Consider the following 16,365-nt stretch of genomic DNA (forward strand, 5'->3'; position numbering starts at 1 on the left):
ACAGAGTAATGGGGATTGTGGAAGAGAGGTGAAAAAGAGAGTGCAGGCAGGGTGGAGAAGAGTGTCAGAAGTGATTTGTGACAGATGGATATTAGCAAGAGTGGAAGGGAAGGTCTACAGGACGGTAGTGAGACCAGCTATGTTATATGGGTTGGAGACGGTGGCACTGACCAGAGAGAAGGAGAGAGAGCTGGAGGTAGCAGAGTTAAAGGTGCTAAGATTTGCATTGGTTGTGACAAGGATGCATAGGATTAGAAATGAGTACATTAGAGGGTCAGCTCAAGTTGGACGGTTGGGAGACAAAGTCAGAGAGTCGAGATTGCGTTGTTTTGAACATGTGCAGAGGAGAGATGCTGAGTATATTGGGAGAAGGATGCTAAGGATAGAGCTGCCAGGCAAGAGAAAAAGAGGAAGGCATAAGAGAAGGTTTATGGATGTGGCGAGAGAGGACATGCAGGTGATGGGTGTAACAGAACAAGATGCAGAGGACAGAAAGATATGGAAAAAGATGATCTGCTGTGGTGATATCTAATGGGAGCAGCCAAAGAAGAAGAAGAAGGCAATATGACATACTTTATGGCCAATTACCTTTGCTACTATAGCTAGTATTATAACATTATGTATTATATTTAACATTGTATTTAAAGAGAACAGAAAATTTAGCCCAATAAAGCTCATTAATCTTATTTATCTATTCCTCCAAAATAACGTCAAGCCTGTTTTAGAAGGTTCTTAAAGTCCTACTCTCTGCCACAATGCTTGATGATGTATTTGTGTCTATAGCTCTCTTGGCAAAAAACAAACAAAAAAAACTTTCTGATATTTGTGCAAAATATCATCAGAGCCCCGTGTTCCTGTTGTTGAACTCATTTCAAAATAACATCCTGGATCCACTATACTAATAGGCCCTTGTTATGCACTTCGATGATTGGTTTCATTGTGTCCTTTTTAAGAATTTCTGCCTGACCTTTTTTCCTGATTCACCTTTAAATAAAGCCCTTGATTTTATTTTATTTGAAGGCTTTATGGCTTAAGAATCTTTGGCTTTAGGCTTTTTCAAACTACTTTTCTGAGACCAGGTTTTGGATAAGAGTTTAATTTGGATACTAAGTGGCTGTTCTTTGATGCCGTGGATATTAAGGCAGAACTCTTCCAGTGGCCTAGAGTGTCCCAGCCCTGCTGATTCCAATGATTGAATTTTCATTAAGGTTTTCAGTAATTTCAACTACTCTTTCTAATGATTTTCATGCACCCCTACAATACCTCTGTTGCCTACCCTGTAGCATACAGGAAAAATGTCGCTGTCCAGTATACAGTTTGATGCCGCCTGAGCAATTGTGCAAAAGGATGAAAGAAGGGATGTGTTCAGCTGTGTAGAGTAGGTGGGCTGTAGTTTTATCAAAGTTGTTCCTGCGTTGACTTACATTCAAAATGTTGACTTACATAAGATCAATATGCATTGGCGCAGCACAAACTATTCCTAGAAAGGGTGCCAGTCACTCCAACTCCTATAATTACCCACAATAGGCCAGTTAGCCTGAGATATTGGAAGAAAACCCCTTTTGGAAGGTATCCAGATCAAATTCAAACCCAATATTGTTCAGGTTTTAGGCAAGAGAGATGATCACTGCTTTTTTTGGTTAATCTTTCACCCTACAACTCAATAGTAACTGCTTTGCTTTATCCTGTACTGTATATTGGTATATAAATTGGGTGATCATTTTATCAATTAAACAAGACATTTGGCAACTAAATAGCATTACTTATAGTTAAATATTTGTGTATATGTATAATTGCCACTGTATTATTAACCAATGTAAAAGAAAAACTACAAACTTTTTGCAATCCATATGTTGTGTGAATCCCAAAAGTCACATTAAAGCTAATGTATATGAAAAACATAGAAATGGCACTAAGGTGATGATTTGTAAGGAAACTATGAAAGTAAGCAGCTCAGGCCTCAGAGCTCCACTTCTTGGTTATGATGATTGTGACCCTTATGTCAGTGTGCTGAAAGACATACTTGCTGAGCTCTTTCATTTAGAAACAGCATGACTCAAAAGAACAACTCTGTTCCATGTAAAATTCCTTTTGCAGAATGCATCTGCTGTAAGAAAAGCATAACAGTTTTTCAACAAGCTTAATTTTGTTAAACACCTCATTCAAACATTTTTAAATAGGTTTGAGGTATTTGAGGTAGCTCAAATGTATTTGAGAATTGTAGCTGGAGTATTTGAAAACTTTCTTTTCAATAATTTAAAATACATTTTAATTCAGATATTTTTGTGTTACTATAATTTTAGCAATAATTTTGGTATTGCAAAAATACAACTATTACTCATTTACTGTTACAGTATATAAGAAGACAGTAATGAGCACTTCTTTTGGTCTTAACATGTACAAATCCTCAATTTAGCATTTATTCATCTCTGCAATGTGGTCTACTAAAACAATTTTATTTTGGAATGACCTGAGATGGCTTAACTGAGACATGTTTCTCTTGATGTTGCGTATTTGAGTTTAAGACTGATGAATCCTTCTTATTCACAATTAATTTTACCAGCATGATATACTGCACAAAGGTGAATGACCACTTTACTGATGCTTTGTAAATGTTAAGGAAGCCTTTATTAAGGTCTTGTTACATATCAGTGTATGAGTGATAGAGTCATTTTTGCAATTCCTAAAATAAAGTGTTACCCCAATTTCATTTATCACTTAATTTAATTCAAGGGTGCTTGGACCAGGGGCTTACAACAATAACAATATGATTAAGGCAGAAGCCAGTCTTTTCCCATCTGCCTTTGCTTGCTACAGTACCTTGTTGCTGTATTTTTCATAAGTTATTGACATGTTTCCCTTATTTCACTGTCTTTTTTGGCATTGTGCTCTTTGTGAAATAGTTATTTTAGGCTGGCACTCACCATGAAGGGTTTCATTAGCGGAATGAGCCCTTGCAACGTTTCTAATAACATAAATTTCTCATTTTCAAAATGTCCTTCTTACAGCTATAATCTACATACTTTCTTGTGTCTGTAACCAAATGAAAAAAAAAATGCTTAGATAATGATTCAAAGTCATAACCTGTAAGTTGACAGTGTCTGAAAACTAAAACACTAGCGTGTAAAAGAAGTAACTACATTTAAAACTATTAGTGCTTGTGCAGGAATAGGCAAGAAAAGATTGAGAGTAGAAGATGAAATGCTATACAGAGCCAAGTTTAGATTCTTTAACCAAAAGTTCATCCTTACCTTTCATCAGAACTGAGAGTTGTAAACAAAAATCTAATACAGAGATCAAAGCAAGGATTCTACAGTATAAACCAGAAATCAAACGCAAAACACAAACCCACAAGGAAAGCTTTGTTATCCAATCACAGATACCAGAAAATGCATGTAGCTTCCCGTTATACCCTTTGACCTCTGATTACGCATGCAATATGACCCCAGATGTCATCCATAGCAATGCCAAAGTAAATGCTACAACCTTCACAAAATGGATGCATCCATTAGAAACCAAAGCATAAGGTGAAAAACTTTTTGTATAAAAAAACAAAAAAATAACAGATTCCATTAATAACAAAACCTTATCATAAAAAGTGTGAAAATAAAGGAAGAAAAAATTAAATTTGATAGCAGATCATGACAAGTATAAGGTGGTCTACCAAGACTGAAAATGAATGTATTTGGATGGATTAGAAAATGGGGAGACAAAAATTGATGTCACGAATGAAAGTGGTCAAAAACAGAACAAAATCGAACCACAAATTATTTCCTCAGAATGCTAACCAAACTCAAATTCAAAAACACCTGCCATAAGTTTTTCTAAATTCTAACTACAAAAACAATGATCACATGTTTCCTGGATTGAATCAGTAGTGCACAGTCTCCTTTAAATTTTTTCTGAAATGTTTATCGTAAAGTGCAACTTCCTTCAGTCACATGGTGGTAACAAAGATGCCTTACTGTGCCCAAAATTGCTGCAGAGGCAAAAGCAATAAAAGAAAAGGTGGCCAAAATGAATAAAACACAATAAAAACAGCTAAGAATAAGCAAAATAACATTGACAACGATTTAAATATGACCATTTTTTTATTCAACAAAAAATCCCAGAAAATAATTGAGTAGTTTTAGAACTTTAGTTAGATAATTATGTTCTCATAGTGTATTATCTAGAGCTCATTGTGCCTTTTATGTTTCCTTTTTAGAGGAGATCTTGGACCAATATAAAGTAGTGTATCAGGAATTAGGTGAGGATTCATTGCTGATTTTTGTTTATTTTTTTGTGTGTGTTTTGTCCATTTGATATATGATATTTATTTTTGTTTGTTCTGTTTCTTTTTTGTTATTTTATTGTTTTATAAGGATCTATCTGTAACTGTACTGTACTTAGTTTGTCAATTAGGGAGTGTGGAATAGTGGTTAAGACTTTGCACTTTAAACCCTGAGGCTGTGGGTCCAACTCTTGCTACTAACACAGTGTGACCATGAGCAAGCCACCTCACCTGCTTGAATAGAACTACATGAATAGTTCTTATTTTTTGTTTACTTGTTATATTTTGTATTTTCTCAGCTGTGATATTCCGTAAGCCTAAATGTATAGCCAAGGGATATTGCCCCCCTAATTATTCAGGCGTGCGGCTTATTGGGCAGCCACCTGAAACCCCACTTAACCTCCTAAGCATTAGGAGCACACAATTCATAGACAGAAAAGAAGGACGTTAAAGCCCTGATACTGGAAACTAGTTTCGATGGCTCCTTTTTGGCTTTAATAATCTTCTTAATTAGAAGTCAAGCTCAATTGTTAGTTGATTGGGTAGAGTATTCTAGCTTAAAATTTTAGAAATTAAAACCAGTGAACTTTAAATTCTGTTAATACTCTCATACATTTCAGTACATAGAGATGACTAACATTATGCAATTTTAATCTGTGGGTTTAAGGTACCTATTAAAATACTGTATTTGGAAAGCAATGAGAGAGACAGAGAGAGAGAGAGAGAGAGAGAAAGAAATACAAAAACCGGAGCAATCCCAAAATGCATTTGTTCACAAAAAGAGGCTTATTTTTTCAACAACATAATGTGTGTAATGCTACAAATTTCTAATATGGCAAAATAAGAACTGGGAATGCAATGCACTAGAGCCTTGCATTCTACTAAAAGTACAGATTTCATTCTATGTAATAACTTAATTTAAACAAAAAGTCAACACAGTGAGTTCTTAAGATTAGCGTAGGAACCACTGATCTTTGGTGTACAGGTAACAAAAGGGAATTGGGCAAGGCCTATTCTGCTGCAGTTTAAAGATCTAAAATTAATTATCTGCTCATTACTGTTTTTTATGTAACTAATCAATAATAATCAAGCTGGCAGCATGGAAGAATATTGAGTTATTTGTCCTCCTTACTGTGTGTGGACATCAACTCATTTTCTGAATAAGACTATCATTTATTACATGCCTATTATTTTCATTCAAAATAAGGCTACAGATTTTGCACATTCCTGACATGTAATATTAAATAAAATTTATGGAGCAGTTTTCTCATTTACTAGCCCCTGAAAGTTTGCTTGTAAAGTTCAAGCCCTACTAACTTTCTCACCCTGCATATAAACAATGCTCAAAGGGTAGCATCGCGTGAACCCACCTGCAACAACACAACTTTTGTTTCCTATGAAGATGTGGACCACATATTGTAACCAGAGCCCTATCTCCTGCAGCTGCACAGAGCCTGGATGGTGCTCTTTATTGAAAGATGTGCTGCCTGCTTTGATTGAATGGTGAGTGAAATGTCAGCAAAACAGGCCACCCAAAGCACTGAAGAGCAAAGCCTCTAGAATTCCCTTGTAAGAAAGTGAATTCACTTAAATCAATTCCGTGGTCACCAATACTGGATTGCAAAATATACAAGAGTAAGACTGTATGAAGATACATACTGTACATTTAAAAATAAAAGGAAATGATTTTCTGCACCCACCTTTTTGTTGCATAGTGGGGAAGTGGAGACTATGCAGACAGTTACTGGAGTCCATGGTGGGAACTAACTTTGGATGGGATATCAACTGATTGATAGATAGATAGATAGATAGATAGATAGATAGATAGATAGATAGATAGATAGATAGATAGATAGATAGATAGATAGATAGATAGATAGATAGATAAGAGAGTGTCTATATTAAGATTGATAAAATGATTATTAAAGGATAAAAGAGTATTCTTCTTAATTCATTTAGTAGATTATGTTATTTAAATTGACTCAAAAGATTGGATCAATTGATTCCATATTCAAACTGCATTGATTTGTTGTTTCTGACCATTCATTTTTTTTTCAGAAACCAAATTATATTCACTATTAAGGCACTATTTACAAGCATACCTTCCTAACTTAACAGATGACACACATTTATCTTAAAATGTGTGTCAGCATTTAAAAATAAGGTAATTTTACATTTATCTAGTATACATATGTAATAAATATTGCATATTAGAAAAACAAGTGGCACAAACTTTGTAACACACCCATCTGTGTCAACTTGTGAGGACTTCTTTCTATACAATACACAATGTTGATGACAGACACTGCTTAGTCTGGTCTCACCAGTCTAATAATTCTCATTTGATTCATGAGCAAATCACTACATGAGTAATCAGTCTAGCAGTTCTTGTTCATTTTGGTATGTTAATCAATCATTATGAGTTCTCATTCACTTGTGATTCTATAATGAAACATCTTATTTTAATTTTGCGACTTGAATGTGTCATCTTTCTTTGTGTAAAGAAACAGGACATTGGCATATCATGTTAAATACAATATATAATTAATTAAATATTTATGTTGCTATATCCATCCATTTTACAACCCACTGAATCCAAACACAGGGTCACTGGTGTCTGCTGGAGCCAATCCCAGCCAACACAGGGCAAGAACCAATCCCGGGCAGGGTGCCAACCCACCGCAGGGCACACACAAACACACCCACACTAGGGACAATTTAGAATCACCAATCCACCTAACCTGCACGTCTTTGGACTGTGGGAGGAAACTGGAGCGCCCGGAGGAAACCCACGCAGACACGGGGAGAACATGCAAACTCCACACAGGGAGGACCCAGGAAGTGAACCCAGGTCTCTTAACTGCGAGGCAGCAGCGCAACCACTGCGCCACTGTGCCACCCCTTATATTGGTATATATGATATATATTTATATTTATTATATAACTAACAATATATTTATAGATTATATGAAATATATATAAATTAATAAGTAATGATATTATGTATCTATTTATATACACAAATACACATATACAGTATATATTCTTCCCATATATGCCAGAGTCTAAAGTAATCAAACAAGTCAAATGAATTAATAAAATTGATTCACTTTCTGAATAGATGAGTAATAATATCCTGAAATCTTAGTCATTAGTAAAAATGGAAATAATTAAGGTATTAGAAATAAACTTGATCCCTTAGCATTAAAAAACAGGCAGAAGTAAAGAATTTAGGTATAATCATGGACTCTGACGTAAACTTTAATTTACATATTATCCAGATGGCCAAGTCTGCATTTTACTATGTAAGGAAAATTGCAAACATTAGACCTCATACAGCACTGCAACATGCTTAGAAATTAATTAACACTTTTGCTTTTAGTTGGTAGTGAACTCCTAAATGGTCTACCTAAGAAATATATCAGTGGGTTGCAGTTTGTTCAGAGTGCAGCAGGGAGTATCTGAACCAGAAAACAAAAATCAGACCACATGTCACCAGACTGAGACAGTCATTGATTATGTGTGTGCTTTAGAACTGACTTTAAAATATTACCAATGGTAGATCAACACTTAAATAATCTTACTCCTTCCTACATTTTGGAGTGCCTGTCTCTCTATGTTCCAAGTTATAACCCTATATCTTCAAACATTGATCTGCTTATTATTGAAGAGCCAAATATAAAAGAAATGAAGTGGCAGCCTTTTGATGATAGGCACCAAAAATCTGGAACACTTTATCAGCAGAGATTCTCTCTATTTTCTTTCTTTCTTTTTAGCTTTCTTCCATATTAGTCATTGTGGCATGTGTTCAGAATATAGATAGATAGATAGATAGATAGATAGATAGATAGATAGATAGATAGATAGATAGATAGATAGATAGATAGATAGATAGATAGATAGATAGATAGATAGATAGATAGATAGATAGATAGATAGATAGATAGATAGATATTTAAAGAGCTTCTGTAAAAAGCCAAATTTCCCCTTGAGGACAAATAAAGTTCTAAACATACACCAGGCTAACACTGTTGATTTTTCTGAAAAACTCCTAAAAACCCACTTGTTTAGTTTTGCTTTTCATAGCTACATCTTAGTTCAGCTCTTAATAAACTAGATATACATAGAATTATCACACTCTTCAATTAATCTACAATCATTATTAATCTCTACTTTTCGCTGTTTTCTTCTGCAGTTCATAGGCAGCCTCCTGTGATGTCTGAATGAAAGTGGATATCCCAACTTGCCACAAGACCCACTGCATTGAATCATCTAAGACAACGCCTAAAAAACAATAAGGAATGACTTAAGAACATTTATGTTAGGTAGAATGTCTAGTGGGGGCTGGGTGGTCTTTTGGCCTGGAACCCCTACAGATTTAATTTTTTTTCTCCAGCCTAATTGGAGTTTTTTTGTTCTTTCCTTCCTGGCCACCTGATCTTATCGTCAGACTTGCATTTAGAGCCTAAACAAACAATTTTATATTTAAGGACTCTACTTCTCTTAATTAAATATCTATTTTATCAGTGTGTATAATATTTATTTTTTGTATAATATTTATTCATTATTATTCTTTTCTAATTTTAATTTGTTTTTTCTTCACTTGTAACTATTTCTTTGACATCTTGTAAAGCACATTGAGTGTACATCCTTTGTGTGAAAATGTGCTCTAGAAATAAATGTTGTATTTTTAAAGGTAATTAGAAAGAATTGAATCAGTAAAATGAATTAAAATACCTATCACTACAGCATATCTCTCCTTCATGGTCAAGATTTATAAATGACAAATTCAGCATAAATGTTCACTTGACAGAAGGTCTGGCATAAAATTTCCTTAAGAGCAGGAGCCTGAAGATGACTGGGGTATTATCAAGTGGATGTGTCAGGTCTTCTCTACAGTAATTAGATGACATGTTGCAATGCTCCAAAATAAATGAGAATTGCATAAAAGCTGTTAAAATATTGGAGATAGTTTTATCCCTAATCAGTTTCATTAAAAACATTTTCCTGAAAACAGAGTCCTAGTGCCATAGATAAGAAAAATGTTCAGTATTTTAAAAATAAAATGAAACAGATCCAAAACACCAGAAATGCTTCAAGTAAAATTTATTAAACTTTCAATTTTTCAGAATTTTCATTTTAGACATTTTTTCAAAGGGGAACTTTTGGGGTTACTTAAGGTAAAAAAAAAAAAATGAAAATTTTATTAAAAAAATTGAAGAGACTTTTTTTCAAAATGAATTTGACTGAAGTGTAATTTGAGCGCTAGATATGAGTGGAGTTAATTAATCCTTTCACAATACATAAGCAAATATGCCTAAAGTGGTCACATTGTTTTTGGGAATGTTTAACATGTTTAACATTAATCTCTAAAGGTAGCTCCAAGACTGCGTACAAAAAATGGAGTGTAAATGACAGGTCTTCTACAGGAATTAACAAAGTCCAGGGTTGGAGAGTCAATGCAGAGAATGACTGGCAGTGAAAGCTGAAGAGTTAGGAGGGGTTGTGAAAGTGTTTAGGTGGATAAGGGATTGAGAGTCTCCATGGGATATCAAAGGAAAACACCTGTTTAGTCATTCCTATTGGGATAACAGACTTCTCTTTGATCTTTTGTTTATTTGGACTTTACTTTTAATCCCTCCCTGATATTTTTGAATAAAACATTTCTCTTGGACGTTTTGGACCTTTCTGACCAAAATGTTTTGGCTCAAGGTGTTGCACAGATGTGCCCCTTTACTATGCATTACAAATATATTGTTTTTTGTAAAACAGGAAGAACAGTCTGTTTTGTAGAGTTGTTCATGCAACAATTTCTTCCAAGAACATTTGGACGAATAAGCCCACGGAAACATAACAGCCGTCCACTAATCTGCAGCTTTCCTCAGCCATTAAAAAGCTTTACCCCCAGGAGCTCTCTGGGCTGCTGGGAACTGCAAAAACACATCCAAGTCTTCTGTCAGAACCTCCTCGCATGTCAAAGAAGCAATTTAGTGACTGCAACAGAGGGCCAAGCCAGCAGCTCCGTCTGAAACAAGCCAATTTCAGCACCTTGTCTCTTACAGGGAGATGTGTTGATGGTAAAGCGGGATGTGAAAGCCTTCCTTTGCCTCTTTGACTGTCAATCTCCATAATTCAAATCACATTTTAAGTGAAGGAAGATTACGGTCTTTTTTCTCTTTTTATGTGGGTATAAAAATTTGTTTCCTTTTATGATTTTTATTTTATCTGACACAGTAGGTCAAACAGATTATTTATGTGTTTTGTTAAAATATATGTTATATAACCATAATACCTCTAATTACTACTCTTGACACCAAGTAAATGGATGGTAGCCCACACTTAACTTTAAAAATAAGATTTGTACTAAAAAAAGGAAGGGTACCAATTGAGAGGGAAAACATATTTAAATAGAAACAAGGCCTTGCAACTCCTCTCCCAAGTGCTAGGTACTCTTAGCTTAACATGCAAGCAGCTTGCCAGCTTTACCAATGCGCACTCCTTATGTTTATTTTGCCTCACAGTTGCTCTTCTCATGGAATAACCTATCCATATCTTGAACTACAAGAGGACCCCTACCTGTGCAACTTTTCTATGTTCATTTATCTCTGATAATTAATATCCATTTAATCCACACTAGGGGTTCTCCTCCAATTCACATCTTCGGTGGCTGGGTTCATAATTCCACAGTGCTCATTAGCAGCTCCTGGTGTTATAGCACCCACATAAACATACAATGTGAAACACTTATGATGGATAGATAGAACTTAATTTGTTTCCTTGCTAAATTTAGCTTTTCACAGAAGCCCAATAAATAAATTATATTATATTATATTACGACAATCAACAAATCTTTCTCAAATATACAGCAGAAATGACAAAAAGAAAGAAAACCTTCTAACTTGGCAATTATAGTCACAGTGACACATTATACAGGAATATTTTCGCTGGTATAAAGGAGCCCCTGAGGCCTTTCTTTACACACGTCTGCCGAATAATTCTTTGGCTAAAATGACTTAATGTTAATGCGTCACAGAGAATGCACAGCATTGTTTATAATGGCTGTCAGTTTTTTCTTTATTCTCTCCTCTGCTACTACCTCCATGAGGCCAACAGAGTGTGACCCATACTGAGCATGCCTTTTTATTTAGCTTGTTAATTCAGTGGGCTCTCTGCACACAGCATCATAGAAGATCGCACTGGCCATCACATAGCTGTAAAATGTGTGAAGGATGTTATTACTCAAATTAAAGGAGTGCAGTCTCCTAAGGAAAAGAGCTGGCTTTGTCCTTTTTTTATATAGCTCCTCTCTGTTACAAAAGTAGTCCAGCCTGTCATTGATATGGATAAGTATTTTGTAGTAAGGCACCATGTCTGCATCCACTACCTGAATAGTGACTGGTCGTAGAGGTTTTTAGGTTCTATGAAAGTCAATAACCAGTTCATTAAATGGCAGACAATTCTCTTTGTAGCAAGAAAAAAACTTTCCCTCCTGGCTGCTAAACTCTGCCTCATCTCCTTTATAAATACACCCCAAACGTGCACAACCATCTGAAAATTTGAACAAATGACATGACCTGGTGTTGTATGTATAGTTTGAGGTGTACAGAGTAAAGAGAAAAGGAGACAGGATTGTTCCTTGTGGTGCTCCAGTGTTACTCACATACACATCAGAGACACAGTCCTTGACCCTCATAAAACTGCCCAAGTGAGAATTCATTATCCAGACTCATCTACCTGCATATCTATGAGTTTATCCTTAACAGAGTTGGCTGAATGGTATTGAAGGCAGTGGAGAAATCAAAAAACATACTCCTCGCAGTGCTGCCAGCTTTGTCCAGGTGGGAATAAACCTGGTGTAGCAGATTAATAATTGCATCTTCAACTCCATTCTTCGTCTGATAGGCAAACTGCAGTGGGTCCAGGTGGTCTAAAACAAGAGGAGTCAGATAGTCCAGGACCAGACTCTCAAAAGTGTACATGATATGAGATGTACTGTGCCACTGGTTTGTAGTCATTAAGTGAAGTGACGCCTGCCTTCTGTGGAACTGTAGCAATGCAGGATGTTTTCCACTACAGTGACATTTTAGTAGCCTTAATGATAGACTGGGCAGTATAAAGCCAGGCCCTGGTATTTCTATACTGAGCCTCTATGAAGTCTTCTGACAGCCTGGGGGAAGCACAGTCTAACTTCTAAGGTCATTCACCGTGCAGTCACTATTTCTCATTGGCCTTAGACTATCTGTTAATATTAATACAATCTGTATCATTTAATTAATCTTGCATCATACTTTCCTATTGTGTATTTATTTAGATTATTTTTGTGTGTTTTATGAAATTTTGTGTAATAATGCTATTGTAAATGGAAAAAATAACGTAATATCCATTCTCCAACTTGATAAATCCAATTTATGGTCATGATGGCTTCCTGCTTATCCCAGCAGTACTTTACACTAGACGGGTAGCATCATGAACAGGGCACCATTACATGGCAAGCCCCGCTCTCGCATATGGGCACAATTTAGCACTACAAATTGGGAAGTTTGAGGAAACCACAGAACCAGGAGAAACCCATTCAGAAATTACAACTGTGTAAACCCCACATAAACATTAATGGGATGGCTTTGGATGGTTTTGACAAAGGCAGAAATAGTTTTTAGTAGCTCTGATACAATTGGCTAAGGACACATAACACATTATAGGCAAAACTTTAATTTCAAAGTTAAATATTTGACAAGACTGAAAAAAAAAGTTTCACCTTGAATTTGCCCTGTGTTAAACCAGTAAATGTTAAATACAAAGCCAAAAGAACATTAATACAAATACCAAATCCAAAGTAAAATCCAAGGTCAAAGAAGAAAGCTATTGGATCAAAACCCTGAGTTCAAAAAGTAAGACACAGAAATAATTTGTTTTTCCAAATCACAGACACTGAACAAGCCATTACTTAAACCATAAAACCGATTCTGACACAACTGGCGGCAAATGTAACCATTCTCCCCCAGTAACCAGACAAGGTAGTCCTAACAACGGAGCTCTCAAAATGAAGGTACAAAAATGGTGGTACGTTAACATGAAAATAATAACAAAAATTATTAATACTATTTCCAGAGGCAACATGCAATTAAACATCCAGGGAAGTTCTTGAATATAATACCCTACAAATCCCACTTGGATTTTTGAAGGAAAATATTTCCTCAAATAAATTTCTAAAATTGATTTACAGTATTTCCTGTCTCATGCTATAAGGAGAGTTAAGTGTGCATACGCGCAGAAGACTAAGAAACACTGCAGCAGCACCAGAGACACATGTCGTATGTGGCAGGGGGTTCAGACAATTACAAACTACAAGCCCAACCCACACAGCAGCGATGGTGATGCCTCCCTACCGGATGAGCTGAACAACTTCTTCACACGGTTTGAGGCGCAGAACAAAGAGCCTGCGAGAAAAGCAACACCTCCCTCCATTGACCAGGTACTCTGTCTCTCCAAAACTGATGTGAGGAGGAGTCAATCCCCGCAATACTGCAGGACCTTACAACATACCAGGTTGTGTGCTCAAAGAATGTGCCAGTCAACTGGCTGGTGTCCTCACAGACATCTTCAACACATCTTTGAGCCAGTCATCAGTCCCAGCATGCTTCAAGTCGACCACCATCATACCAGTGCCAAAGAAGTCATCAGTGACATGCTTGAATGACTACCGACCAGTTGCACTCATGCCAATCATCATGAAGTGCTTCGAAAGGTTAGTTATGTCACACATAAAAACTATTCTCCCTGCCTCCCTTGACCCTTTTCAGTTTGCATATCGCTCAAACAGGTCAACTGAGAATGCCATATGCTCTGCCCTTCACCTCTCCCTGACACATCTGGATCAAAAAGACACATATGTCAGGATGATATTCATAGACTTTAGCTCTGCCATCAACACAATCATCCCTCAAAAGCTGGTTGTTAAACTGAGCAGGTTGGGCCTGAACACCACCCTCTGCAATTGGATCCTGGACTTCTTGACAGAGAGGCACCAGTCAGTTTGGATAGGCTGCAACACTTAGGAGTACCAAGTTCCTCGGTGTGCACATAACTGAGGAACTTACGTGGATGCATAACACCTAATCAATAATCAAAAAAGTTCAGCAGAGACTTCACTTCCTGAGGCGGCTGAAGCAAGCAAGTCTTCCCCCTTCCATCCTCACAATGTTCTACAGAGGCACCATTGAGAGTGTTCTGACCAGCTGCATCACTGCAACATATCCGACCGCAAGTGCCCTCAAAGGATAGTGAAGACAACAGAGAACATTATTAGGGTGCCTCTCCCTTCAATATAAGACATATTTTACAAATGCAATGTCCGCAAGGCCTGCAGCATTGTGCAGGACCCCTTACACCCCTCACATGGACTTTTCAGACTTCTGCCATCCAAGAGAAGATACTGCAGCATCAAAGCCAGATCTGCCAGGCTGCAGGATAGTTTTAACCCTCAGGCTGTCAGACTCCTTAACACTATGCTGCCCCCTGGGATCTTCCACACTGCCTCAACCACCTCTAAAAACAGAACTTTTATACATGCAAGACACGAGTGTGCATGTAGAAAAGAACTGAACATCTCCTACTGACCTTTAAGGATTTTGACATTCTTGATATCCTTCTGCTGTGAAACATTCTGACCTGTCATTGTTTACACATGTCTTAAACAGCTATTATCACACACTGATAATTTCTGTATTATCTATACCTATTATTTATTTATTTATTTATTTATTTATTATATTTCATATCTATTGACTATATTTATGTATCTAGATTGCAAATACCATAAATTGCATCAATGTTCATATTGCTTACTACACGTCAATATTGCTGTTACTACTTTGTCTTGTCTTTGCACAATGTCTTGTCTTGTTTGTGTTTTAATTTTAAATTTTAATTTTAATTCTATTTTTAATTTATTATTTGCACTTCATGTTGTTACACTGTGGACCCTGAGCTTTGCAATCTGTATACTTGTAAATGGTTGAGATGACAATAAAGTTCACTTTGACTTTTTGACTTTGACTAAAATGTACTGGTTATAACAGTGTAGCAGTAGAGGCGTTTATCGACCTCTTGAACCCTCAGGTACCACTCCAAACACCAGGTAAAAGTACAATTATTAGTTATTGTACAATAATTACATTCACAAAGCACCCTCCACTCCACACTACTCATATAAATCAATAAACCAATTACAAATACCAATCCTCCTCTCCCAGACACTTCGCCACCCTACCTCCCAGCTCAGCTCAGTGTCTGGGCTTTCCCAGAGTCCTTTTATACCCCCTGATCCTGTGTTCCTGCCCAACAGTCCACAAGTCCTTATTACTTCCGGGTCAGGGTAAAAGTCCTTTTCTTCAACCTGGAAGTATGTCATTTCTCCTGTTCACGTGACCAGGACGTACTTCCAGGTTATAGGGCACATAAGAGTCCACGAGCCTCCCTACAGCGACTCCCGGTGGTCCCCAAGGTATCCAGCAGGGCTGTGTATAAAAACTACAAAGTCCATGAGGCCCTGCTGGAATTCGGGGCACGTCCATGCTGTTGGGAGAGCTCCTCCTGGTGGCCTGGGGATGAGGGCCAGAATATGTAGCCGGCCATCCATCACAAACAGTAATAGTGAATTATGTATAGAATGACTAAATTAATTTTTTTTAAAATTCTACAAATCACAACTCTGTTTTTGCATCAGGGTCAAAAAGCAAAATTTAACAAATTACTTTTTTCAATCCATCCATTCATTTGTGATCAAATCCACCTTGTCCACAAGCTCTTAAACAGACAGCATCAAGTGGAAGGCAAAAATCAAAATCAGACACAAACTGTGAAGAATGAGCTACAAATCCCCTGCACCCGACCTCCACTGGGAGCCACTTAGCTATTCATCCTGACTCCTGACAGATGCTGACTAGTTCTATGTACTTCGAGAGCTTCCTTTCAAGAGTTTCTTCCAAACAATCTTCCCACAGTTTACTCCAGAAGAACAACTTGCTTGGTGGGTTTGGACACCAGGGCTATGTCTGGTCACAGGGTGGTTGCTGCAATGTGGCTGGGGAGCT

The sequence above is a fragment of the Erpetoichthys calabaricus genome, chromosome 4 (genome assembly GCF_900747795.2).
Source record: "Erpetoichthys calabaricus chromosome 4, fErpCal1.3, whole genome shotgun sequence".
NCBI classification, from domain to species: domain Eukaryota; kingdom Metazoa; phylum Chordata; class Cladistia; order Polypteriformes; family Polypteridae; genus Erpetoichthys; species Erpetoichthys calabaricus.